The 19,670-nt window shown below is 36.8% G+C and overlaps 1 long non-coding RNA gene across 3 annotated transcripts in view; it reads left to right on the top strand.

Annotated features, from left to right (window-relative positions):
• LOC138762404 (uncharacterized) overlaps nt 1-19,670 on the top strand; it is a 34,127-nt gene that overhangs the window by 10,941 nt on the left and 3,516 nt on the right. Inside the window, exons 2-4 of one of the 3 annotated variants that reach the window (XR_011356907.1) lie at nt 4,895-4,961; nt 5,845-5,987; nt 18,148-18,225. This is a non-coding gene — a long non-coding RNA (uncharacterized lncRNA). The remainder of the gene's footprint in view (nt 1-4,894; nt 4,962-5,844; nt 5,988-18,147; nt 18,226-19,670) is intronic. The other 2 variants (XR_011356906.1, XR_011356908.1) reach the window with 2 other exon arrangements.

The following is a 19,670-nucleotide window of genomic DNA, read 5'->3' as shown; positions in this document are numbered from 1 at the left end:
TACACGGTTATCTCACGGTGGTGGGAAGCATCCCACAACAGCTGCCACAACTGTTTGCCCCACACTGGGCGGTCATGTATCATCTAGTCGTTCTTTTGCCAATCAGGCATCCATACCACAAGTCCATTTGCCACAGCCCAGGAATCAGTAAACAGGTGATCATGGGGATCTAGTGGTAAAGGGACTGCCTTCAACTCAGCATACCGACTGGAGCCACCATACCCCTCCTCTGATAAGTGAGTTCCCGACTTGGGATCGTAAGCCATTGCCTTCCACTTTTGCTTTCCTTGCACCCACCGGCTGCTACCATCAGTAAGCCAGGCATCCTCTTGTTCTGCTGGAGTGAGCGAATCATATGGTTTACCCCACTGAACTGGTGAAGGGGGTAAAGGAGGGGGCAAGGCGGGTTCAACATCCTCATGACGAGACGGAAGATCAGCCACCTGTTCGTGTATGCGGCCCACCCCTTCAGGCCCTCTGGTCGCATGACTCTGAATATACCACTTCCATTTAACAATAGAAGACTGCGGAGCTCGCCCAATCTTTAGATTAGCATCATTAGCCAAGACCCAATTCATTATTGGAAGTGTAGGTCGCAATTGAACATCTGCATCGCCTGTCATTCTTTCAGTCTCTAGCAGGGCCCAGTAACAGGCTAGTAACTTGTTCAAAAGCAAAATAACGAGTGGCACCCTCAGGCATGGTACGTTACCAGAATCCCAGCAGGACTCGGCGGCCCTCTTGTTTCTGCCAGAGGCTCCAGGAGGCCACATCATCAGGGCCTGAAGAATAGCCTACTTGGTGGACTGGAACGCCCTTTCCTGATCGTCACCCCATACAGTCTGTTTTCTTTTGGGTAACCTTATATAGAGGATGTAAAAGCAATGCCAAGTGTGGAATATGGCGTCGTCAGTATCCCAATAACCCCAGGAAACGCTGGGTCTCTTTTTTGTTAGTAGGAGTGGCCAAGTCTGCGATTTTATTGCGAACTTTATCGGGAACCACCTGTTCTCCAGCATGCCACTGAATTCCAAGGAAAATAACCGTCTGGAATGGGCCCTGTACCTTGGCGGGGTTAATGGCCCACCCTCTTTGCATCATGGTATCTTGGACACTCTCCAAACCTTCCTGTACCATCTCTTCTGTGGCCCCTTGGATCATCACATCATCAATATAATGATGAATTGAGAGGGAAGGCGATACTGGCACCGTCTCCAAATCACGGGCAATTAGGCTGTGGCAAATAGTGGGAGAGTGTACATAACCCTGAGGGAGGCGGGTGACGCCCCTTCCAGGTAAAGGCGAACTGATCCTGCATCTCTGGCCCCTCAGTGGAATTTAGCTTATGGCTGCTGATTCTAAAAGCAAGCAGGTTCTCAGCCTTGCAGAAGCAAAAGCTGCAAAAGTAAAAAAAAAACAGTTAGAATCTTCCATTACAGGACGAATGAAAGGGGAAGGAGTTGCATTGCCCATCAGGAAAAATATCACATCTGTGCTCAGGCATGACAGACTTACTGAGTCTCTCAGTCAAGCTGAGGAACAGGAAAGGTATGACCATGTTCTTGGGGTTGTATTACAGACACGCCCAATAGTCAGCGAGAATTGGGGGAGCAAATTTCTAGAGAGATAGCAGACAGCTGCAGGTAACATAAGCTGGTATAAGTAGGAGATTTTAACTTTCCACATATTGACTGGGACTTCCAAACTGTAGAAGTGCTAGATGGCTTGGAGTTCGTCAAATGTGTTAAGGAAAGTTTTCTAAATATAGAGGTACCAACTAGAGAGAGTGCAATACTGGTTTTTTTTTATTAGGGAATGAGACAGGCCAGATGACAGAAGTATGTGTAGGGGAACATTTTGGATCCAGTGATCAAGTTAATTATGGAGAATGATAAGTCTGGGCCTCGGTTTCAGATTCTAAATTGGAGAAAGGCCTATTTTGAATAAATGATTAAGGTTGTCAGATAAGTTGTTTTCAGACAAGGATGTAAGTGGTAAGTGGGAGTCCTTCAAGGGTGAAATTTTGAGAGTACAGAGTTTTCCTGTCAGAAATAAAGGCAGACTTAAAAGGCAGAGGTAACCTTGGTTTTCAAGCGACATTGGGGATTTAGTTCAGAAGAAGAGAGGTGAATAGCAGGTGTATTAGCAGATAGACATGTATAGCAGGTACAGTCAACACAGAGCAAATTAAGTACGTTAGGTGTATCAAAATGAAAGAGAAAACTCAAGAAAGAAATTAGAAAAGCTAAAAGAAGGCATGAGGTTGCTTTGGCAAACAATGTGAAGGAAAATCCTAAGGGTTTCTACAGGTATATAAAGAAAAAAAGGAGAGTAAGGGACAAAATTGATCCCCTTTTACATCAGAGTGGTCAGTTATGTATGGAGCCAGAAGTGATGAGTGAAGAGCTAAAAAAAGGTTTTTTTTGCATCGGTATTCATGAAGGAAACCAGCACAAACTCAGGGGAAGTAAGGAAAACCAGTAGTGAGGTCATGGAACCTATAAAGATTAAAGAAGAGGAAGTGCTTGCTGTCTTAAAGTATATAAGGGTGGATAAATCCCCAGGGCCTGACAAGACATTCCCTTGGACCTTGAGGGAGGTTAGTATAGAAATTGTGGGGTTGTAGCTGATATATTGAAAATGTCCTTAGCCATGGGTGTGGTGCCAGAGGATTGGAGGGTAGCTCACGTTGTTCTGTTGTTTAAAAAAAGACTCTAAACGTAACCCTGGAAATGACCTATGAAGATGGCATCAGAGGAATCTAAAATTGCATTGTGCATGGGCAGAACAGAAGAAAAAATGTTGAAAAAAAATACAAAGTCTCTTAAAGGGGCAGTCCGGAGTTTCAACATCTGAACATGAAGGGGACACATCTCCAGTGGTAGAGGCTTCAGAAGAATATGAGAGTGGAGAGGTCATGTAATGGTGAGAGTCTAGGAGGTGCAGTTCCTAAGAGCTCCCAGAATTAGACCAGAAAACAGCATTAAAAATCCAGGACAAAAAAGAGAAAAAATCCACAAGAAGAGGATAAGGAAACTTCAATCAACAAAAAAAAGGAAAAATACAGCGAGGAAATGGGCAGCCCGACAAGGATCTGAGGCAACTGGAGGTGTCTCATGTCAAGAGTAATGGCGGTGCCGACCCGAGAGCCTTCGAAGAGGGCGCAACCCTCCCGACCTCAGCAGCATCGGATGCTCCACAAACAGGCTGAGTCCTGAGTGGCAGAGAAGGCAGTAAGAACCTTGGAGCAAGTGAACAGGAGCGAGGGAAGACAGCTGCCTCTCCCTCACAGCTTGCAAATTCGCGTGCCAAACAGCGGTCTCCCTGATGGCCAGGGTCCACTAGCCAGTCCTCTCCTTTGACCAGGCAGTCTTTCAAAGCTTGCCAGCTTGTCCCTCTGGAACCGATGACTGTCTGTCTCTCTCTCTCTCCCTCTATGAGAGCAGAGCCTGTTTTTTTCTCTTCTCTGCCTGCAAAGATCACATGACCTTCCAGACAGTTAATGCTCTTTTCCAGACAAAGCTGCTTCTGCCTGTTGTTACATTTGTTGCCTTCTGCAAAACGACAGGCCATCGTGAGTCTGAGCACTCTTGCAAAAGCTCCTGTAAAAATTCTGTGTTTTTAAATGTTTGTGTGTGACCTGTTCTAACAAACCTTTCCCAATTTATCTCCCAATCAATCACAGGAAGAACTAGGCAAAATCCTAGAGAAAATCATAGATAAATGATTCCCACAGGACCTAGAGTTGTTCCTGTTGGGAAACATAATGGGCATCAGGCTAACAATGAAGCTGTCCAAATTTCAAATCCAATTTGTGTTCAAAGCATTGGCAATGGCCAGGAACTGCATGCGGCTACCTGGAAGTCCGACTCTAGTCTTAGTATCAAACGATGGAATATGGAAATGCAAAGTTGTGTTCCCCTGGAGAAGATAACTTAAAATTTGAGAAACAGATATGATTCTTTTCGAAGGATTTGGCAGCTGTACATGCGCCACATAGGCATATGGCAGTGATCGATTTCCTCTCCCTCACACTAATCCCGATCAAGGAAAGTTAGGAATATATATCAACCTGTATATCGCCCAATGAGCAGCGACAATCCCTGTTCCCTAATTATTATTTATCTTGGTGTAAAGTTTTCAGTTTCTGGTCGAAGTCTGAATGATCTGTCCTGCGAGCTTGTGTATGCAGTCAATAATAGAAAATAGACAGTTGGTGCTGGAATAGGCCAATTGGCCCGTCAAGCCAGCACCGCCATTTTTCAGATCATGGCTGAGAACGAAGCGTATGTAAATTTGAATACAAGCTGCCAGGATGGAACTTACAATGTATATGGCTGGTCAAACGTGTGAAAATATAAATAAAATATTTTTTAAAATAATATGAGAGTGAATAAGAAATGTCAAATTCAGAAGAGGAGCAGACAAGAGGCAAGAAAAAGACTTTTAAGAAGGAAATGAATAAGATTGAGTCAAAAATAGATGAACTTCAAATAAAAATAAATTTGTCTCTGGAAAATAATTTTAAATTATTGTCAGAAGAATTGAAGCAAATTAAAACAGATTTGACAGTTAAAGTGGATAATACATTAAAGGTGATGAATAACGTAACAATAAAGAGTAGATAAGTTGGAAAGTAAGGTTCAAGATGTTCGAGAAGAAGTGCAGTGCATTGAATGATATGTCTGAGATATGATGACTAGTTTGATCTCGATGGATGAAAAACTGTTGGAGAAAGTTGATATTCTGGAAAATTATAGTAGAAGAAATAATGTTAAAATAGTGGGACTGTCTGAAGGTAAAGAAGGAAAAGATGTTCGAATACTGTGATATTATTTCTTAAATTATATGTTATTTTTTCCAATTTGGGAACTGTACATGGAACACAACGGAGAAGTCCTACCACGGACCTCCACCACCTAAAACGACACAAGGAGAAGAAGACAAAATGAATTGACCCAGTATGTAAAAGTAGATGACACAAATTTCTTGTTTATTTTCATTGTGTGATGACATTGTTTAATGGGTTTAATGTATCATATTTGTTGAACGTTGAGTGGGTGGGGAGGGGGGGTGAAGGAGGGAGGGAAGGGAAGGAGGAAAAGGGGAGAAAATGACACTATATTCAAGAGGGAAATGTTTGTGTGTATTTTGGTCAGTATGGTTCATAGTGTGAAAAATGTTTTTAAAATTTTTAAAAAAGAAGAAAAAGATGTGATTCGTTTTTTTTTCAAGAATGGATACAGAAGATATTTGGAGAGGAACATTTTGAAGTTAACATTCTAATTGAAAGAGCTCACAGAGCTCTGAGACCAAAGCCAGGTTCATGCCAGAGACCCCGATCTATCCTGGTTAGATTTTTGAACTATCAAGATAGAGAGAGAGTTCAAGGTTTGGCAATGAAGAATATGGATCTTTGAATTATGAAGGGCGAATAAGATTTTTTTATCCAGTTTTTTTAATCCAAACTTTATTAAAGAAAAGGAGAGAATTTAATCCAGTTAAGAAAGTTTTAAATGTTAAAGGTTACAGATTTGTGTTGCATTATCCTACTCCATTTTTTCTCTTTCTGGTGGATAAAGAATTATTATGCTAGATGAAATTGTTGATTAAATCAGGGTTTTTTTCCCCATGGGGGTCGGAAAGATGTGTTCAGCTGATTTCTGGCAGCTGCATGTGTTTTTGTGGCTTGGCCATGACCCGTAAAATGGAGGGAGGTGGTGCTGGCTCTTCGAGCATTTGTTGGCGAGAAACTTTTTGAGTTGTCTTCCTTTTTTATTCTCTTCTTTAGTAATTAAGTATATTGTATTCAATTTGAATAATTTTAATGTTTTTCGATTGCAGATGATGGCGCTCAGAATCAAATTATTTCATGGGAATGCTTTCTGAATGGGAGTGATGAAAAGGGATTTTATAAATAAGCAAAATGAATAAAACAATTAAGATTATGAGTTTTAATATTAATGGGGTTAATGGAATAATAAAAAGTAAGAAAAATCTGTTTTATATTAAGAAATTGGGAGTAGCTATTGCTTTTTAAAAAGAGACTAGTTTAACTGGAAAAGAACACCTAAAACTGAAAAGAGATTGAGTAGATCAAGTAGATTTTTTTTTTCTTCATTTAATTCTAAAGCCAGGGAAGTGGTGATTTTATTTAAGAAAAATTTACCAATTTAAGTTCAGAGGATGACTATATATCCAGCAGGTATATATGTAATGGTACATTGTCAAATATTTTCAGAGGAATGGACTTTGCTAAATATATATGTACCGAATATAGATGATGAAAAATTTATACAAGATACTTTTTTGAATCTGACGGATGTTTATGAAAATATTTTAGTAGGAGGTGATTTCAATTTTTGTATGGATCCTTTATTAGACAGATCATTATCAGCAATAGTTAAATCTAGGGCAGCTAAAGTTATGTTATATGTAATGAAGGATTTAAATTTAATCAATATATGGAGAAGGAAACATCTGAAAGATAGAAATTATTCTTTTTATTCTAACAGATTTGACATTCTCAAATTGATTTTTTTTGCTTTTGGTTCAAAATCAATCAAGACTTTTGAACATTGATTATAAAGCAAGAATAATATCTGATCATTCTCCATTATTGCTGGAATTGGAATTTACTGAAAAACAGCAGTCAGTATATAGGTGGAGATTAAATTCTTTGCTATTAAAAATATAAGATTTTTGTGCTTTTATAAGACAACATATTGAATTATTTTGTGATATTAATTTACATTCAGTAGAGGATGTTTATTATTTGGGATGCATTAAAAGCAAATTTGTGAGGTCAGATTATGTTTTATTTCAAAAATTAAAAAGAACTATATGAAAAATAAAGATAATTTAGAAAAAAGAAATGACAGTATTGGAAACAATAAATTCAAAAATCACCATCAGAAGATAAACATAGATGTTTAATTAAGAAGTTACAATATGATACAATGTTGACCTATCAAACTGAGAAAATGATACTAAGATCTAAACAGAAATATTATGAATTAGGAGAAAGATCTCAGAAAGTTTTTGCTTGGCAATTAAAAGCAGAACAGACTTCAAGAACGAGTAATGCAATACAACGAGATAATAATACTGACATTTAAACCACAAGAAATAAATGAAAATTCCAGGCAATTTTATGAAAAATTATATACATCAGAATCATTACAGGATTGTCACAAATAACATTACCTGGATTAACTGAGATAGATAAAGATGATTTGGATAGACATTTTACTGAGTGAGAAGTTTATGAAGCATTTAATTGTTTACCAAATAATAAGTCTCCTGGAGAGGATAGATTCCCAGTTTAATTTTAAAAAGAATTTAAAGATTTAATAATTATTTTATTTATGCAGGTAATAGAACAAGCTTTTAGATTGCATATTCTTCTAGAAACTTTTTCCACAGCGATAATTATGGTTATTCCTAAAAAAGATAGAGATCCATTAAAACAAGCTTCATATAGACCTATTTCATTTTGTTACATATTAATTATAAAATTTTAGTAAAGGTATTAGTAAATAGAATTAATGTTTGGCTTCCTGAATTAATAAATATGGATCAAATGGGTGTTGTTAAAAATAGATAAACTTCTGAAAATATAATAAGGTTATTAAGTATAATTAATTTAGCACAAAAGAAAAAGGATTTAAGTGTTGCAGTTGCATTGGATGCAGAAAAAGCTTTTAATAGTTTAGAATGGGACTTTTATTTAAGGTTTTAATTAAGTTTGGTTTTTGGATTTAATTTTGTAAATTGGGTTAGTGCCCCTAATAAAAATCCTAAAGCTAAGGTAATAACTAATGGACAGTGTCATGATAATGATTATGCATGAGATGTATTCACCTGACCGGAAGTCACGTGGTATGGGAGAGAGAGAAGAGCGCGAAATGGAGGAACAATGAAAGCTGGAGAATAAAGACACGGAGATGTTTAACTGGTAAAACTTGCGTTATTAACTTCACATTTCGGGCCACAAATGTGACATTGGCGACTAGGATTAAAACAACAACATTTTGGAACTTAAATGTGATAAGAATTTTGATCTTTGATTCTGTGGCTTTGGGCTGAAAAAGGTTTCCTCATGGCAGGCGCAGAAGCTAATTTTTTAACACTTAGAGGTGTTCCTCATTTTGACCCGACTGGTGATGCAAGCACTGTAAGTGTGAAGTGGAAGCCATGGCTGGAAGAATTTGAAGCCTACGCCGACAGTCGTGGCCTATTTCGCGATAGCAGTACGGTGGAACAAAAAGTGCAGAGAAGGGCGTTACTTCTTTTCACCGCAGGACCCGCAGTTCGGGAAACATTTAAGACACTTTTGAATACAGGTAGGAAGGATGAATACTGGAAAGCGGTCGATGCATTGAATGCACACTATGTAGTGACATCGAATGCTACATTTCAACGCCATGTGTTTCGGAGAACGAAACAAGAAGATGGACAAACAATTGCTCAGTACGTGACGAGATTGCGCCAGCTGGCTGTTGGATGCAATTACATGGCAGCTGATTTGGACAACCAATTATTGGATCAAGTCATGCAGCACTGCAGATCAGACAAGCTCAGGAGACGTCTGCTGGAAAAAGGGAGTGAGTTGAAGCTCACCGATGCTTTAGCCATTGCTGCTGCATTAGAGGCTGTTGAGGGGAAATTTCATACCATGACCCTGAAGGACAACTCAAGCCAGCAAGTTAAGAGGCTATCGCATAACCAGCCAAGATATACGTCGACACATGACATGGAGTGTTATCGATGTGGAAACAGAGGTCATTTTGGAAAAGACCCATGCTGCCCAGCAAAAGGCAAAGTTTGCAGAAAGTGCGGAGGTAAAGACCACTTTGCAAAGAAGTGCAAAAGCAAGTCCAATGCAGACCAGAAGGGGAAGAGCACAGCTTCCAAAGGCAAAGCTTGGGGGAAAGGAAAGTATCCTGGAAAGAAAGACACTATCTGCCATATAGACGGTGACCCAGAAAGTAACGATGATGATGATAACCAGGATGGACAGAGATATTATCAATTTACATTGAATGATTTATATCATGAGAAGGTCCCAGTGATCATTGGTGGTGTGACAGTTCAGGTCACTGTAGACTCAGGCAGTGACAGTAATGTAATTGATCGACATTTGTGGGAGAAATTGAAAAGGAAAAAGATCATCTGTACCTCAAAGAAGTGCTCCAAGAAACTGTATCCATATACAGCAACCAAGCCATTGCAGACCATTGGATGTTTTATGGCAACTGTTGAAGCTGGTGATAAGTACACCGAAGCAGAGTTTGTTGTCATCGACGAGAGGGGAGAACCATTGCTGAGTAGACGCACAGCGCAAGACCTGGCAATACTTCATATTGGAGCTCGTGTCAATTCAGTTCAGTCATACGAGGATATGAAGCAAGAATTCCCCGCAGTCTTCCAAGGAGTAGGAAAGCTGAAAGGTCGACAACTCTAGCTAGCGGTGGACCAAACGGTCAAACCCAAGGCGCAACCAGTGCGCAGAACTCCTTATGGACTTCGTGGGAAAGTCGAAGCCAAAATTAAAGAGTTGATCGAGCAAGACATTATTGAACCTGTGGAACATTCGACACAATGGGTCAGCCCAGTAGTGATTGTGCCCAAACCAAATGGTGACATAAGACTGTGTGTTGATATGAGAATGGCCAATGAAGCTATAATTCGAGAACGACACCCTATACCAACAGTGGAGGAAATACTTCAAGAGTTAACTACCAGTAAGATATTCTCAAAAATTGATTTAAAATGGGGCTATCATCAATTAGAGCTGGACCCAGAATCCCGAGACGTAACAACATTTGTGACTCACTGTGGATTGTACTGATACAAGAGACTATCGTTCGGCATTAATGCAGCTTCTGAGATCTACCAATATGAAATCCATCGAGTGATTCAAGGCATTCCTGGAGTTGCCAATATTTCTGACGACATCATAGTCCATGCACCTACAAAGGAGGAGCCTGACAGACGGTTGAGGCGTGTACTATCTAGACTACAGGAGGCAGGCCTTACCGTGAATGGAAACAAGTGCCAGTTCGGTGTGTCAGAAATGGACTTCATGGGGCACAGACTTACACGAGAAGGATTAAACCCAGCAGAGGCCAAGGTGAAGGCTATTGCAGATGCACGTGCACCCCAGAACGCAACGGAGGTGAGGAGTTTCCTAGGATTGGTCAATTATTGCGCAAAGTTTATCCCTAATTTTGCTACAGTGGCAGAACCACTAAGGAAACTAACCAGGAAAGGTGTATCATTTCATTTTGGATCGGAGCAGAAAAAAGCGTTCACAACGCTGAAGCAAAGTCTGACAGATGCTGATACTCTTGGATATTATGATCCGGCTGCACCAACCAAAGTCATAGCAGATGCTAGTCCTGTTGGTTTAGGAGCCGTGTTGGTCCAGATACATGACGGAGGACCAAGAATCATTGCCTACGCCAGCAGATCTTTGTCAGATGTGGAAAGAAGATATTCTCAGACAGAGAAAGAAGCACTCGGACTTGTAAGGGCCTGTGAGAGGTTCCATGCATATTTGTATGGCATTGAATTTGAACTCATCACAGATCATAAACCATTAGAGGTGATCTATGCCACTAGATCCAAACCGTGTGCCAGAATAGAGCGAAGGGTACTCCGACTCCAACCCTACAAGTACAAAGTAGTTCACATTGCTGGCAAAGCAAACATTGCTGATCCGCTGTCCAGATTGGTGAAGGATGGATGCCCCCAATCCAAGTCAGAATTAGGGACAGAAGCAGAGAGCTTTGTATGCTTCATAGCTATTCAGTCGACACCGAAAGCTGTGACCACGAAGGAAGTCGAGAGAGAGTCCGAACATGACCCAGAACTCATGGAAGTGAGAGAATGTATCCAGAGAGGACAATGGGACAAGTGTACTCACAAGGCTTACATTCCCATTAGAGACGAACTTTGTTGCATCGGACAGTGCGTATTGAGAGGTTGTAGATTGGTGATACCACAGAGGTTGAGACCGAAGATCGTATCCTTAGTGCATGAAGGACACCTAGGTATTGTTGGTACCAAGCAAAACCTCAGGAGTAAAGTATGGTGGCCAGGTTGTGATAAAGACGCAGAGAAATTCGTCAAAACTTGCCATGGATGTCAAATCACAAGTAGGAGTAATCCGCCAGAACCGATCCGGAGTACGCAACTCCTGACAGGACCGTGGATCGACGTAGCCATTGATTTTCTTGGACCTTTACCGACTGGTGAATCAATCATGGTAGTGATAGATTACTACAGCAGATACTATGAGTACGTTGTGATGAGGTCCACGACCACATAAAAAACAATACAAGCATTAGCAGAGATCTTCGCAAGATATGGATTGCCTGTTACGCTATACTCTGACAATGGTCCACAATTCATTTCAGAGACATTTGCTGAATACATGAGGACCACAGGTATCCACCATCATAAAGTAACTCCGAAATGGCCGCAAGCCAATGGGGAAGTAGAGAGACAAAATCAGTCCATTGAAAAACGATTACGGATTGCTCACGCAGAAGGACAAAATTGGCGAGAAGCATTGCTATCTTATGTGGCTGTCTATCAGGCAACGCCCCATGCAACCACAGGAAGAAATCCTGCAGAAGCATTTTTTGGGAGAAAAATCTACACCAAAATGCCCGAAATAAAGGAAATCTGGGATGACCAGGAGATGAGGGACCACGATGCTGATAAGAAAGGAGCAGCAAAGCTGTACACAGACTCGAGACGTGTAGCCAGGTACTCAGACATCATGCCCGAAGATAATGTTCTGGTGAGGCATGAGAATGGTGGTAAGCTAGACACACCTTATTACCATCAATCCTACACTGTCGTATCCAGAAGTGGCAGTATGGTAACAGTCAAGTCTCCGGCTGGAGTCCTGTACAAAAGAAATGTGTCAGGTGTAAAAAGGTACCAGTCCAGAGAGACATCGAGCGAGGAGGTTGAAATCCAATACGAGATGCTCAACCTGAGAGTGAACAACCGAGTAGCCACGATAGTGTCGCAGGAAGGCCGAAACGAGACAGGAAAGCGCCTAAATGATACGAAGACTTTGTGCCGTATTTCTAAGTGTGTGACAGTTGGAATGATAAAAGAACATTGGGACAGTGATTTAATCATATATCAAAGTGCGTGTATGAGTGCTGTATGTAGTACATTTTAGTTAGTTGAGTTATTGTATTACAGTTAGTTACAACATGTTCATGTTACATTGTGTGTAGAAGGAGTTTGAATTTGTTTGTTTGTTGGACATTGTTGGTTCCGAGGGATATTGTTAAGGTGGCGGTGTTTACATTTCAACATTGAGGTGTAAAGTTTATTTCTGGTAAAAGGAGGGATGTCATGATAATGAATATGGATGAGATGTATTCTCCTGACCGGAAGTCACGTGGTATGGGAGAGAGAGGAGAGAGCGAAATGGAGGAACAATGAAAGCTGGAGAATAAAGACACGGAGATGTTTAACTGGTAAAACTTGCGTTATTAGTGTTATTAACTTCACATTTCGGGCCACAAATGTGACAGACAGATATTACGATCATTTAATTTGACTAGATCAAGTAGGCAGGAATGTCCTTTATCTCCAGCTTTATTTGCTTTGGCTATAGAACCTCTTGCTCAAATGATTCATATGGACCAGCAATTGAAAGTTTTTGTGGTAAATCAAACCGAGCATAAGATTAGTTTATTCATAGACGATGTGTTAGTATATTTAATTCAACCACAATGATCACCATCTTGTCTCATAAACAAAAGAGTTTCAGGTTATAAAATAAATTAGGATAAGAGTGAGGTAATGGAATTAGTACAAGATGATTATTCACAATGTCAAAAAGATATTCAATTTAAGTAGACTAACACTGGGATGAAATACTTAGGAATGCATATAGCAAATAAATTGAAAATTTTATGTAAATTAAATTATATTCCATTACTCAAGAAAGTAAAGATTTTTAAAAATGGACAAATGTACCTATAAGTTTAATTGGAAGGGTTAATTGTATTTAAAATGAATATTTTTCCAAGAATTCAATGTTTGTTTCAGACTTTATCAATCTGTATCTCAGCATTTTTTTTATGATTTAAATAAACAAGTTAGGAAATTTCTTTGGAAAGGTAAGTTTACAAGAATATCATTAGAAAAAATAACTTGGAAATTTGAATTAGGTGGATTGCATCTTCCTAATTTTAAGAATTATTATAAAGTAGCACAATTAAGGTTTATTGTTTCTTTATTTGGGAATGTTAAACCATCATGGGTGGAATTTGAGTTAAATAAGATTGGAAAAACTATACCTGAGGAATTTATTTATAAATGGGAACACAGGTTAATGTTTGCTGACAGAGATGCTCCATTATTGAAACATTTGATTAATTTTTGGAATAAGGTTAAGTTAGAAAATGATGGAAGTCTTTTGTCACTACAACACCATTAATTTATCCTCATAATTTTTTTTTCAAAAGATAATCTGTATTTTAAATATTTGGTATATTAAAGGAATTTCTGAAATATGGGATTGTTATGAAAATGGTTGATTGATGTCACTTGATCAGTTAAAAATTAAGTACGATATTCCACATTATACACTTTTTTATTGTTTTCAATTAAGAACTTACTTAAGAGAGATATTAAGATCAGATAAGTTTTAAAAGATCCTACAAATTTGATGGAATGCTTTAAAAGTTTATTTCAATAGCATATATGAGAGTACAAGGAAAAAATACCTAAATTAGTTTTATTTAAGTCAAGAGAAAGGAGAGAACAAGATTTAAATATATCAATAGATCAACAAATTCAGCAAGATTTATGTAAAGAGGTTATTTCTAAAACAATTAATGTAAGACAGATTACTTCATTAAAAATTTTTTACATAAGTTATAGATTACCCCTCAGAAATTGAATAGATGGAAATTAAATACATTCCATCAATGTTTTAGATGTGGAGAAGATAGGGTATGATTACAATATTACATCAGAAAACTACACAAAATAACCCCCCCCCCTGGTTAATTGTAACACAATATTAATAGTCTAACTTAAAATTAGTCCAACCCTCCCCCCCCAAAAATAAAGAGTGAAGAGTTAATAAAATTGACAATATATATGAAAAAAAAATACCCACTTACAAAAAAAGTGATAAAACTAACCTAAAAAAATTCTAACAACAACAAAAAAAAATTGTCAATACTAAAATATCACACTTAAACATATGTTTAAATCAAACAAATGCATATAATTAGCAAACGGAGTCCACTTTAACTTATAAAAAGACATCTTATCCTGAATTGAAAAAGATATCCTTTCCATAGTCAAACAAAATTTCATTTCCAAATACCACTTATCTAAAGTTAGTATATTTCTATCTTTCCAAGTAAGTGCTATACATTTCTTAGCCACAACTAAAGCTAAATAAATAAATTAAATCTGATAATCCTCTAAACCTAAATTGATTAATGATTGCATGTTCCCTAATAAAAATATATCGGGATCTAATACAAGATGGATATTATATAAACTGTTAAAAACAGATTGAATACCTTTCCAAAACTGTTGCAATCGATCACAAAGCCAAACAGTATGCAAAAAAAGTATTGGCCGTCTGATCACATCGAAAACAAGAATCCAACTTACTAAAACCAAATTTTTTAAATTTCTCCGGCGTTAAATATAGCTGATGAATAAAATTATAATTAATCATCGCTAGTCTAGCATTAATTAATTTCCGAATACTATTCTGACAAATTTCCATCCAAGCTTCTTCAGCTATTTTATGTACTAAATCTTTTTCCCATTTCAACTTATCTTTATCCCAGTCTTTTTTATTATCAAGTTCTTGTAAAATACAATACAAATCAGATATATATCCCTTTTTTGGTATTGAAAGTACATATTCTTCAAAACTAGATTCAGGCAATAAAATCATATGTCGACCACATAACTGTTTTGCAAAAGATCTTAATTGATAATATACAAATATAGAATTTACACTAATACCATATTTCTTTTGTAATTTGTCAAAGGAACAAAAACAACCCTCAGAAAAACAATCAGATAAATTTTTTATTCCCTTCTTTTCCCATTGTTTCAAAGTGGCATTGGAGACCGTAAAAGGAACAAGTTGATTATTATATAATGGCAATCTTCCAGAATATATATTTTTAAGTCCCAATTTTTTAAGTTTACTTGTCCATAAATTCAATAAATGTTTCAATATTGGCACATCATAAGTTCATAATAAATTTTTATTCCATCGAAACAAACTCATGAGGAAATTTTTCTAAAATAACCGCCATTTCTATCTTTACCCAACTAGGTGGGTCATCCATATTCATTAATGCACTAAGAAATTTGAATTGAGCTGCTTCATAATAATGCTGAAAATTCGGTAATCTTAAACCTCCAAATTGAAAATCCCACATCAATTTTCTCATTGCTACTCTCAGAAATTTTCCCTTCCATAAGAATTCTCTAATCGCTTTATATAAATCCTTAAAAAAACTTTCTTTTTAAAAATAAGGAATTGATTGAAACAAATATTGTATTCTAGGAAAAATATTCATTTTTATGGTATTAATCCTCCCTAGTAAACCCAAAGGTAGATCCTTCCACCTAATCAAATCTAATTTAATCCTTTTTATTAAAGGAAAATAATTAATTAAATACAATTCTTGAAATTCCATATTAACATTAATTCCTAAATATTTAATTTGTGTAGTCCACTTCAAATTTTTAATATTTTTATATACTGAATAATCACCTTTACAAATTGGTAAAATTTCACTTTTAGCTCAATTTACTTTATAACCAGATAATTGGCCATAAATTTCTAAACATTCTTGAATTGCAGGTAAAGAAATATCTGGATCCACCAAATATAATAAAACATCATCAGCAAATAAATTAATCTTATATTCCTCATTCAGAACTCTCATATCTTTAACATTTTCATTTTGACGTATTAATTGTGCTAAAGGTTCAATAACTATAGCAAATAAAGCAGGTGACAACGGACATCCTTGTCTAGTAGATCTTGTCAAACTAAAAGATTCTGAAATTTGGCCATTAACAGCAATTCTAGCCTTCGGGCTATTATATAAAGCCTTTATCAACCCAATAAATGAAGAACCAAAACAAAATTTCTCAAGTACTTTGAACAGAAACTTCTATTCCACTCTATCAAAAGCCTTTTCTGCATCCAATGAAACCATTATTGGATAATTCAACTGAAATTTAGATTTATTTATCAAGATTATTAACTGTAAAATATTATCTGACGCATACCTGTTTTTTATAAATCCCGTTTGATCATCATGTATAATTTTAGGCAGATATTGAGCTAATCTATTAGCCATAATTTTAGCTACAATTTTATAATCTACATTTAACAACGAAATTGGTCTATAAGAAGAAACCTGTAAAGGGTCTTTATCTTTTTTTGGTATAACCGTAATTATTGCGTTAGAACAAGACTCAGGTAATTGAAAAGTATTGTAAGTTTGTTGTAATACATCCTTATAAATAGAAGATACATCAGCATAAAAAACTTTATAAAACTCTATAGAAAACCCATCTTCACCAGGTGCCTTTCCATTCGGCATGTCTCTTATTGCCCTTTCTATTTCATCTTCTGTAAAAGGTTTATCTAACTCTTGTCTGTCTTCTTGATTCAATTGTGGCAAGTTAATATTTTCCAAGAAAGAATCTATTGCGTCTCCAGTTACATCTTTACATTCCGAAGTATACAATTGTTTATAGAAATTACAAAATTCCTCATTAATCTCCTTTTGATTAAAAGTAATACCTGATTTATTTCTAATCGCAGTTAATTACAGTTAATACCAATAAAAATTTCAATTTGCCGTTTTAAAAAAACTAATAAATTCTGGTTTTTGCAATAGCATAGTATTAAATCTCCATCTTGAAGCTTTCTGAACATCTTGTGAACTCAAATATTCTAATAATAATTTAGTGAATGATCCGAAACCAATCTAGCCTTATACTCAACAGATGTAACCCTATCCTGCAAATGTGCTGATATTAAAAAATAATCAATTCTAGAAAAAGAATTATGTCGCGAGGAATAAAAAGAAAAATCTTTCTCTGTAGGATTAACTCTTCGCCAAATATCAATTAAATTAAAATCTGCCATCATATTAATTGCCATCTTAGACTTCTTAATTACTCTTGGGTACTTATCCAATAAAGGCTCCAACACCACATTCAAATCTCCCCCAATCATCACATTAGAGTTCGATTGTCCAAGTAGTAAAGACATATCCACAACAAAAGCTGTATCCTCAACATTAGGAGCATAAACATCAAGCAAAGTCCATGCCTCATTAAAGATTGTACAATTTAATTTTAATAATCTTCCACCATTTTTTCCTTCATTCTGTAACTGAAATGGTAGATTCTTATGTACCAAAATTGCCTTAGAATTAAACGAAGAATAAAAAAACTTGCTCAACCCATTCACGTTTGAGTTTCAAATGTTCCTTATCTGTTAAATGAGTTTCCTGTAAAAAAGCAACATGAACTTTTAATTTTTTTAAATAAGCAAGTATTTTCTTACGCTTAATAGGATTATTTAAACCCTGAACATCAAGAGAAGCAAACTTCAATTTAGACATTTCTTACACTCAATAAAACACAACAACAAGAAACAAACAAAAAAGGGGAAAAAAAGAGAGAAAAAAAAGAAGAAAAAAAAGAAACCCCCCAAAAAAAGAAAAAAAAACCTAATTCCCCTTTGAAATTACAACCAAAAACTAAAAAAAATTTAAAAAGTTATATATAAAAAAAATTTAATTGTTTAAAAAAGATAATTAAAAAAAAGCTTCACTCCCTAACCTAAAAATAAAAAATAAAAAAAAACAGGTCGGAGGTCACAATTACCTCCTCCTGTTTAAACCGCCTAATGCGGTAACTCCCCCAAAATATTGGGTGTGAGATAACTCACACGCAGCTGATGACTTCTGGAAATTGGTGCCCACCCAGTTCCCTCTCCCAACTCCCATCACTATTTAAAATCTTCTCAACAAAAAATAATAATTTTTTTTTAATCAACTTTGTCATTGTGACCACCGTTTCTTCCATTTCTTCCAGAAATCAGATTCCCTTCTTGCAGCTCTGCCCTCTTTGGAGACCGTGGAGGACTACGTCGTTCCTGGAATTGCGTAATTGGTAAAGACTGAGCAAAATCCATAGCTTCTTTAGGATTATCAAAGAACTTTGGTTGATATCCATCCTGAAAAATCTTCAGTACCGCAGGGTATCTAAATGTTGCCTTATATCCTTTTTTCCACAATAATTCTTTCACAGAATTAAATTCACGTCGTTGAAACATAATTTCCTGACTCAAATCCGGATAGAAGAAAACATGATTACTCTGAACCATCAAAGGAGATCTGTTTTGCTGTGCATTTCTAATAGCCATACATAAAATAGTCTCTCTATCACAGTAATTTAAACAGCGAACCAAAACAGGTCTTGGATTCTGTCCTGAAAAAGGTCTCCTTCTCAAAGTTCTATGAGCCCATTCCAATATTAAACCTTCAGGAAACTTATCTTGTCCCAACACTTGTGGAATCCATTCAGTAAAAAATTTTCTTGGATCTGGCCCTTCTATGCCTTCTGGCAAGCCGACAATTTTCACATTATTCCGTCTAGATTGGTTCTCCAAATAACCTTTTTTACTAAATTTTTATTCTGAATCTGTAGCGTTTCAGTTGTTTTATTCACATCTTGCAATTGATCTTGTATATCAGATAATCCTTGATCACACATCTCAAGTCTTTCAATAGTTTCAACTTTAAAAGCTCCATAATCAGCCATCTGTTGAGTATTGACATCCATTAATCTTAGAAGTAAGATTATTCATAGAATCATCTAAATGCATCATTGAAGAAAATATCTTATGTTCAAGACTCTTGAAAAGTATATCAACATCAGTAGATCCAGACATGGTGGGATTCTGCTGTTCTTGTGGAATCTTCTTTTAATTTAGTAGCTTTTCTTGCAGTTTGACTCCGTGTAAGAGCCCCTGCCACAGACCCCCCAGAAGTGTCAGGAGGCTGATGATCAGGGTTATCTTTGATCCAAACCTCCTTTAAAAGCTTTGTTACGTCAGTATCTGGAAGAGCTGTTGTAACTGATGGTATAGCAGTCAAATAACAACTCTTTAACTCTCCAACTGTTGGCGCCCCAGCTAATTCAGCAGTCAAAGTCTCAGTAACAGTAGGCGTTGTTTGAAATACTGGGATCCGGCCAGCCCTTTGTTCTAAAGGCTGTTGAAAACAACCTTCAGAAAGACTTACGGATTCAGAGCGGAGCTCCAAGTCCAAATTCTTCGCTTCTTTTCCTGGATCCATTTCACGCTGAGTCGTGGCTTTTTGTAAACAAGCAGGCTCAGGTAATTTCGGAAAATATAATTTTTTAACAATCTGTTGATGTTTCCTTTTACTTTTTTTTAACAAATGTACCATTAGGTATTAATTCAACACCTCATACTATTTATAAACTTTTTTTAAAAAGTTTTAACGGGCACTTAAAGACAAAATTATAAGTTAGTCAGGAGAGGACTGGAAGGCATGTCTGTTCCTTACGCCATCTTGCCATGCCCCCGGGAC

Source organism: Narcine bancroftii, chromosome 1, assembly GCF_036971445.1.
Source record: "Narcine bancroftii isolate sNarBan1 chromosome 1, sNarBan1.hap1, whole genome shotgun sequence".
Taxonomy (NCBI): Eukaryota; Metazoa; Chordata; class Chondrichthyes; order Torpediniformes; family Narcinidae; genus Narcine; species Narcine bancroftii.
The sequence above is the reverse complement of the archived record's forward strand: the minus strand, read 5'-3'. Positions and strand labels throughout refer to the sequence as shown.